Source organism: Triticum dicoccoides, chromosome 1B, assembly GCF_002162155.2.
Source record: "Triticum dicoccoides isolate Atlit2015 ecotype Zavitan chromosome 1B, WEW_v2.0, whole genome shotgun sequence".
Classification (NCBI taxonomy): Eukaryota; Viridiplantae; Streptophyta; class Magnoliopsida; order Poales; family Poaceae; genus Triticum; species Triticum dicoccoides.
The window spans coordinates 478670134-478678992 of NC_041381.1; positions in this window are offsets into that span (position 1 = coordinate 478670134).

Here is an 8859-nt window from a genome sequence, read left to right on the forward strand (position 1 = left end):
TACACGCAACTGACACAGAGTTCGTCGCCCCCAAATTCAATCCCTGGGTGGCCTGCCCGATCACTTTTGATGACAGGGACTACCCGGCCAGTATCCAGCATGGAGGATCAGCTGCCTTGGTGCTCGACCCAATAATTGATGGATACCATCTCACTCGCGTCCTAATGGACGGCGGTAGTGGTCTTAATCTGATATATCAAGACACCATCCGCAAATGGGGATAGACCCATCCAGAATAAACCAAAATAGTGCCACCTTCAATGGAGTGATTCCAGGCATTGTGGCCCACTGCTGGGGCTCCCTCGTATTAGAAGTGACATTCGGTTCTCCCGACAACTTCAGAAGCGAGGAACTACTCTTCAACATCGCTCCCTTCAGCAGCGATTATCATGCATTACTCGGAAGAATGGAATTCGCTTGCTTTAACGCAATACCGAACTATGCCTGCCTTAAACTTAAGATGCTCGGTCCACACGGCGTCATAACGGTTAGCGGAAACAGAGCAGTATGCGGCAGCTTCCACTGCCGGACTCTAGGCGGCCTCTCCCACTAGAACGCATGACCGGTCGTCAAGACCACGGACACGTCTAGACGAGTCTAGTACACCATTTTTCACAATAGCTCGGATAAACCTGAGCTAGGTGATGTACATGTGTCCCCATAAATAATACGAGGGGCTGCAAACATGTAATGAAGCCCATAGTTCGGCTTGCCTCATTAATAGGCAAATATCTCGTATCTCTAACATCCATCGAGAATAACTAACTTTTCGCACGCTTACTCTTTTACGTGAGTTTTCGTTTTTACAGACACTATCCGTGCAACACCCTTCCAGGATACGGCACAACAGAGACAAAGGCGCAGACGTGTAGCAGGGCCCCACTCAAAGGTTTCTCTTTAGATTAAGCCCCTGTGTAAACCTTCTTTACTGTCTTTTGTTGCTTGACATCCCATGGGTATTTCATACACCCAAAGGGACACTGGCGTTATAGGCTTTTCGCCACGACAGATCAATGCACGTACCTAGAATTACAGGGTCAAGGGCGTTACTCAGCCCGGTATATATTATAAAGTCCGAATACCTTCATGAGTGTTCGGCGTCATGAGTTTGGCCTTATATGCATCAGCTCTGAATCATGTCTTTGGTCAAATGTTGGGTTTGCCCGGCTCCTGGGTTTGCTGCCTTACGTTCCGTTCTATCGGCTAAGGCGGCCAAAGGAGAACTATTGCGATTGTGCCCTGGTTCTTCCGGATGAGCACCTTAGTAGAGAAAGCTGAAAACTGACTGTCATGATACAACGAGAGACTGGTCAACCACTTGAGGACTCATCGGAATCTATAGGATTCCTCCGCATAAACGAAGGACCAGTTTTCCGGTCAAGTACGCGCACCGTATCCGGATGCACTCGGAAGTACCAGGGGATACATAGTAGCCCCACGAACACCTTTTAAACTCCCATGGCTAAGTGAAAGTGTTACAGCTATATAGTCCGGTTGCCTGGTTCGATGTGCGATCTCCTCCTTAATGGACCAAGACGTTGGATCAAGTGTGTTTACGCCTATTTTCTCAAACACCCCCGCATTCTATGCGTGGGGGCTAAAGCCAACGACTGCTAACTTTCACGTTATATGCATACATAAACAGCCGCACAGGAGACATTATAATACTTTCAGGCAAAAGTATAAAAAACAGCCTCTATAATTAAACACATAATTGTTTACAATTGATAGATTCGTCACTAGAACATGACATTCTTCGAGCACTGAGCCTCTATTCTACGGGCACCTTCTATGACTTGCTCAAAATAGTGCTCGGATGGGTCTTGGCTTCCTGCCAGACCTTGGGTTGCAATGCAGGTGGCCTCCATATCCGCCCAATATGTCTTCACACGGGAAAGGGCCATCCGCACACCCTCTATGCATGCTGACCTCTTCTCGGCATCTATTCGCGCTCTGGCGCCAAATAATTGTTGCACCAAACTGAAGTGGCTATCCGGTTTCGGCCCCTTCGGCCATAGATGGTCTATTACAGACCTCATTACAAGGCCGGACAACCTATGGAGCTCGGCTATAGCGGCCATCTTCTCACTCAAGGGTAATGAGCATGTTGGGGCATTAAATTGCGACCAAAACAGTCTTTCTATTTCGTTATCTTTATGGTCCTTGAACAACTTGGTCGCATCAGCCGCACTCTTCGCCAAGTCCGCATACTCATCTGCAGCACTCCATAGCTTATCCAATGGAGCATATTTTGAATCTACAAACTTCATCCGCAACAAATAAGGATTTCCAGCCGCGATTTCTCCGCCTTGTCGAAGTTCCTCCCACGCGTCTCTAATTTCAGAGCGCGTCTCCTTAGCCGAATCCAGCGCCTTCTTTAGGTCAGCCGCCTTTGCCTGATTCTCCTTCTCGAGAAGCTCATACCGGCCGGCGACGTCCCTCAGCTCCACAGCCATCTCGGCTATCTTTTCTTCGCTTCAGAGATGAGCAGCCTGTTCGACTTTCAAGTCCTCGGCTGCCTTTAGAGCAGCCGCATTACTGACCTGGGCTTGTTCCTTGGCTAGGGAAAGCTCCGCCCTCAGGGCCTCAATGGCAGCAGCTCCGCCTGCAGCCACATCACATCATATTAATATTACAACCTCCTTACAATTTCCTAAAGCAAATAAGGAAAACAAGCACATACTCCGTGACTCGTCAATCCGCTTATTTATAAGCGTGACGTCAATATCCACCACATCAATTTGTTGCTTTAGTTCGGCAAGTTCAGTATTCCGGTCTATCGCCGGACCCTTAGCAACCTGCACATCAATACAAGTGCAATGATTACCTGGGATTGTGATCCTCCGTTTTCCACCATCGGCTGGCAACCACAGTCTCAGGGGCTACTATCTATACAGAGCACATCTATCGCGTGCGGTGCAACCAAAAAATTGCATATTTCGTTACTTACCTCAAAGCCTTTGAGCAAGCTCCTAAAAGCTTCATTTAACCCGCTTGTAGCAGAGGAAATTTTCTCCACAACCATACCCATTAGTGTACAGTGATCCTCCGAGAGAGCAGCTGACTCCAGGAGGCCCGTCAGTATGTTCGGCCGGAAACCGGACTCTTCCGGACCCTTTTCATTGTCTGCCACATGATCCGAACGCGCTGGGCTCGACGCGGCCGAAGTGTTAGCTTCTGGCCCCATTGGATCTGGACTCCTCCATGACAATACCTCAGGGTCGCCTGCCCCACAGGGCGGAGAGGTAGGTGGGGTTTCACTCTCCATCATCTCCGGAAGAAGATCCCCCGAGGACGAACCCTGTTGAGATGAACTACTAGCCGGACTACAAAAAATAGGTCATGGTTATTACTCCCAGAGGAAAAAGCAATAAGCTTCTTGTTTATTAAACTTACAGCTCGGTGGAGGGCTGGCCCGTTAGCGGGCACTATGCGGTAAGGACACCCTTCGGGGCAGGGCCCTTTGGTGAAGTTTTTCCCCCTTGTTTAGGCGCCCCCGTTTCCAAGTCTTCGGAAGCGGCCCTCTTCTTCCCGCGGGGGGAGGAAACCTCAGAATCACCTCCCCGATTCTCCTCCTCCATGGAGACATTAATTCCCCCAGTTTGGATGCACAATGCGTGGGTCTCACCCTTGGCTTTTCCGCTCTTCCCTTCGCCTTTCTCCGACGGCACTTGTCTTAGCGCCCGCTCAAGCATCCTGGCTATTGCCGGACCGGGCGGGCCTTCGGGAAGCATGGCCGGACACCTGATCCTCTCTGCCTTGCTAAGCCAATCCTGGTCGCGGACAGTATTCAGAATAATGCTATGACAAATATAAGCAAAGAGTTCGGTTATAGGCCGGGTTACTTACTTGGGTATCTGGGCGATTGCAACTCAGGCCCGCATCCTCGGTGGTGTCCGGACACTTTATTCGTGGTCCGAAGAACAACTTATATATTCCTTTTGGTGTCATGCCGAGGAAGTGTTGAATAGTTTGCGGACCTTTTGGATTGAACTCCCACATCTGGAGAGGTCGACGTTTGCACGGCAGGGCCCGCCAAACTAGCATTACCTGGATTATTTTGATAAGACTAATGTCCCTCTCGAGAAGCTCCCGAATGCGGCTCTGCAATGTTGGTACATCGTTTGTAGGCCCCCAGTCCAGTCCCACGTTGGCCCATGATGCCAGTTGAGGCAGAGGGCCTGAGCGGAAGGCGGGGGCGGCCGCCCACTTTGAGCCTCGGGGAGCTGTGACATAGAACCACCTCCGTTGCCATAGATCGGATACCTCCGGGAAGGAGCCTTCGGGCCATGGGACATCGGCGTTCCTGCTTATTATGGCGCCTCCACACTCTGTGTGTCGCCCCTCAATCATTTTCGGCTTCACATTGAAAGTCTTGAGCCATAGGCCGAAGTGGGGGGTGATGTGGAGGAAAGCTTCGCACACGACGATAAACGACAAGATGTGGAGGATGGAATCCGGTGCTAGATCGTGGAAATCTAGCCCATAGTAGAACATGAGCCCCCTCACAAAGGGATCAAGAGTAAATCCCAAGCCCGGGAGGAAGCGGGAAACAAATACGACACTCTCGTTGGGTTCGAGAGTGGGGATGACCTGCTCAGGGGCAGGAAGCCTGTGCTTAACATCGGCAGTAAAATACCCGGCCTCCCTGAGCTTCGCAATATCCTCCTCTGTGAAAGAGGAGGCCATCCACTGGCCTTGATGGTCGGATCCGGACATGATCAAAGATCTGAGGCGCTTAAGCTTGAGCTTTGGGTGTTGGAACTCGAGGTGCAAGAAGGCGCAAGTGTGGAGATAGAGGGATAGGCCTCGACCCCTCTATAAAGGGGGAAGAATATCAAGCGTCCCCAGCTAACCGTTTGGGACTTGCCTAAAAACACGGAGTCATGCCAACAGGCACAGATATTCATGGTTTCCTGACTATGGACATTGGATGTCATTGATAACGAGATCACATCATTAGGAGAATGATGTGATGGACAAGACCCAATCCTAAGCATAGCACAAGATCGTGTAGTTTGTTTGCTAAAGCTTTTCCAATGTCAAGTATCATTTCCTTAGACCATGAGATCGTGTAACTCCCGGATACCGTAGGAGTGCTTTCGGTGTACCAAACGTCACAATGTAACTGGGTGGCCATAAAGGTATACTATAGGTATCTCTGAAAGTGTCTGTTGGGTTGACACGGATCGAGACTGGGATTTGTCACTCCGTATGACGGAGAGGTATATCTGGGCCCACTCGGTAATGCATCATCATAATGAGCTCAATGTGACCAAGTGGTTGGTCACGGGATCATGCATTACGGTACGAATTAAGTGACTTGCCGGTAACGAGATTGAACGAGGTATTGGGATACCGATGATCGAATCTCGGGCAAGTAATATAACGATTGACAAAGGGAATTGTATACGGGATTACTTGATTCCTCGACATCGTGGTCCATTCGATGAGATCATCGTGGAACATGTGGGAGCCAACATGGGTATCCAGATCCCACTGTTGGTTATTGGCCAGAGAGATGTCTCGGTCATGTCTACGTGATTCCCAAACCCGTAGGGTCTACACACTTAAGGTTCGATGACGCTAGGGTTGTAGAGATATTAGTATGTGGTAACCCGAAAGTTGTTCGGAGTCCCTGATGGGATCCCGGACGTTACGAGGAGTTCCGGAATGGTCTGGAGGTGAAGATTCGTATATAGGAAGTCCAGTTTCGGCCACCAGGAAAGTTTCGGGGCTCACCGTTATTGTATCGGGACCACCGGAAGGGTCCCGGGGGTCCACCGGGTGGGGCCACCTATCCTGGAGGGCCCCATGGGCTGAAGTGGGAAGGGAACCAGCCCCTAGTGGGCTGGTGCGCCCCCCTTGGGTCTCCCCCTGTGCCTAGGGTTGGGAACCCTAGGGGTGGGGGGCGCCCCACTTGACTTGGGGGGCAAGTCCCCTCCTTGCCCCCCCCCCCCCTTGAGATTGGATCTCTAGGGGGGCCGACGCACCCCCTAGGGCCCCTATATAAAGAGGGGGTAGGGAGGGCTGCAAACCCTAGTCCCTGGCGCCTCCCTCTCCCCTCGTAACACCTCTCCCTCTCGCTGAGCTTGGCGAAGCCCTGCTGAGGGAGTCCTGGATTAGGGGGTGTCCGGATGGCCGGACTAAGACCTTTGGCCGGACTCCCGGACTATGAAGATACAAGATTGAAGCCTCCGTCCCGTGTCCAGATGGGACTTTCCTTGGCGTGGAAGGCAAGCTTGGCGATACGATATGAAGATCTCCTCCCATTGTAACCGACTCTGTGTAACCCTAGCCCTCTCCGGTGTCTATATAAACCGGAGAGTTTTAGTCCGTAGGACGAACAACAATCATACCATAGGCTAGCTTCTAGGGCTTAGCCACTCCGATCTCGTGGTAGATCTACTCTTGTACTACCCATATCATCAATATTAATCAAGCAGGAGTAGGGTTTTACCTCCATCGAGAGGGCCCGAACCTGGGTAAAAACATCGTGTCCCTTGTCTCATGTTACCATCCGCCTAGACGCATAGTTCGGGACCCCCTACCCGAGATCCGCCGGTTTTGACATCGACATTGGTGCTTTCATTGAGATATCCTTTGTGTCGTCGCCTTTAGGCCCGATGGCTTCTTCACTCGTCAATCGCGATGCGGTCCAGGACGAGACTTTTCTCCCCGGACAAATCTTCGTATTCGGCGGCTTCGCACTGCGGGCGGACTCGTTTGGCCATCTAGAGCAGATTGAAAGCTACGCCCCTGGCCATCAGGTCAGGTTTCGAAGCTTAAACTACACGGCCGACATCCGCAAGGACTTGATCTTCGACGGATTCGAGCCATGACCGGGCGCGCCGCACTGTCACGATGGGCATGATTTAGCTCTGCCATCGGACAACACCCAGAGCGTCGCTCAGGTGTCCGCTCCGACCATTAGCTCGGAGCCCACTGCGCCAGTCGGGGACGGACGGTTGGACGCCGCCTCGGAAGCTGCAACCTCTATGGCGATAGAGCCGGATACCAGCCTAGTCCCTCGTAAGGCCCGTGACTCCAAGGTGCCGGACCCCGATCTGGACTCCGTAAATCCCGCACCTCTTTTGATTAAGCCCGATTGGGCTCCAGTCATGGAGTTCACCACCGCGGACGTCTTTCAGCACTCGCCTTTCGGCAATATCCTGAATTCATTAAAGTCTCTCTCTTTGTCAGGAGAGCCCTGGCCGAACTATGGCTAACACGGTTGGGATGCGGACGACGAAGAAATTCGAAGCCCACCCACCACCCACTTCGTAGCCATTGTCGACGATTTAACCGACATGCTCGACTTTGACTCCGAAGACATCGACGGCATGGACGCCGATGAAGGAGACGATCAAGAACCAGCACCTACAGGGAACTGGAAAGCCACATCGTCATATGACATATACATGGTGGACACCCCTAAAGCGGGGGATGGCGAGGAGAAAACGGAGGATGACCCCTCCAAGAAGCAACCCAAGCGCCGACGTCAGCGGCGCCGCTCTAAGTCCCGCCAAAACAAAAACGGCAATTTCGGCACCGGAGATAACAACACGCTGGACAGTGCCGAAGACAACCCCCTCTAGCACGATTCAGTGCAGGAGGACGAAGGAGCCAACCCTCATGAGAGAGCGGCCGACAAAGAGGATGAGGACGACAATTACATGCCTCCCTCCAAAGACGAGGCAAGCCTCGACGATGACGAATTCGTCGTGCCAGAGGATCCCGTCGAACAAGAGCGTTTCAAACGCAGGCTCGTAGCCACGGCAAGCAGCCTCAAGAGGAAACAATAGCAGCTTAGAGCTGACCAAGACTTGCTAGCCGACAGATGGACCGAAGTCCTGGCGGCCAAAGAGTATAAACTAGAACGCCCATCCAAGAGCTACCCAAAGCGCAGGCTGCTACCCCAACTTGAGGAGGAAGCAACTAAACCTACATCACCAGCGTACGATGCGCCCGATCGGCCACCCCGTGGCCGTGATAGAGAGGCCTTCAAGCCCTCAACCCAAGCCGCACCCCGACACCGCTCAAAACATACCAGAGTACGGGGAGATGCAACAGACCTGCAAGACATCTTGGAGAATAAGGCAAGGCAAACAAGATCGATCTACGGATCGCATGGGCGCCCCGCTTCACGTGACGCTAGCCGTCATGTCGGACATAATAAGTATGGCCCGGCTGAATACAACAGACCAAGCTCGTCTGAGCTGCATCGTGATATAGCCCAGTACAGGGGCGCCGCACACCCACTATGCTTCACAGACGAAGTAATGGATCAACAAATCCCCGAGGGCTTCAAACCCATAAACATCGAATCATACGATGGCACAACAGATCCTGCGGTATGGATCGAGGATTATCTCCTTCATATCCACATGGCCCGTGGTGATGATCTACACGCCATCAAATACCTCCCGCTCAAGCTTAAAGGACCAGCTCGACATTGCCTTAACAGTCTGCCGGCAGAGTCAATTAGTTGTTGGGAGGACCTGGAATCCGCATTCCTTGACAACTTCCAGGGCACGTATGTGCGACCACCATACGCCGATGACCTAAGCCACATAATCCAGCAGCCAGAGGAATCGGCCAGACAATTCTGGACACGGTTCCTAACCAAGAAAAACCAAATAGTCGATTGTTCGGACGCCGAGGCCCTTGCAGCCTTCAGGCACAACATCCGAGACGAATGACTTGCCCGGCACCTAGGACAGAAAAAGCCGAAATCTTTAGCAGCCCTCACGACACTCATGACCCGCTTCTGTGCGGGAGAAGACAGCAGGCTAGCTCGTAGCAATAACATAACCAAGAGCCCTGGCAATTCGGATACCAAGGATAACAACAGCAGGT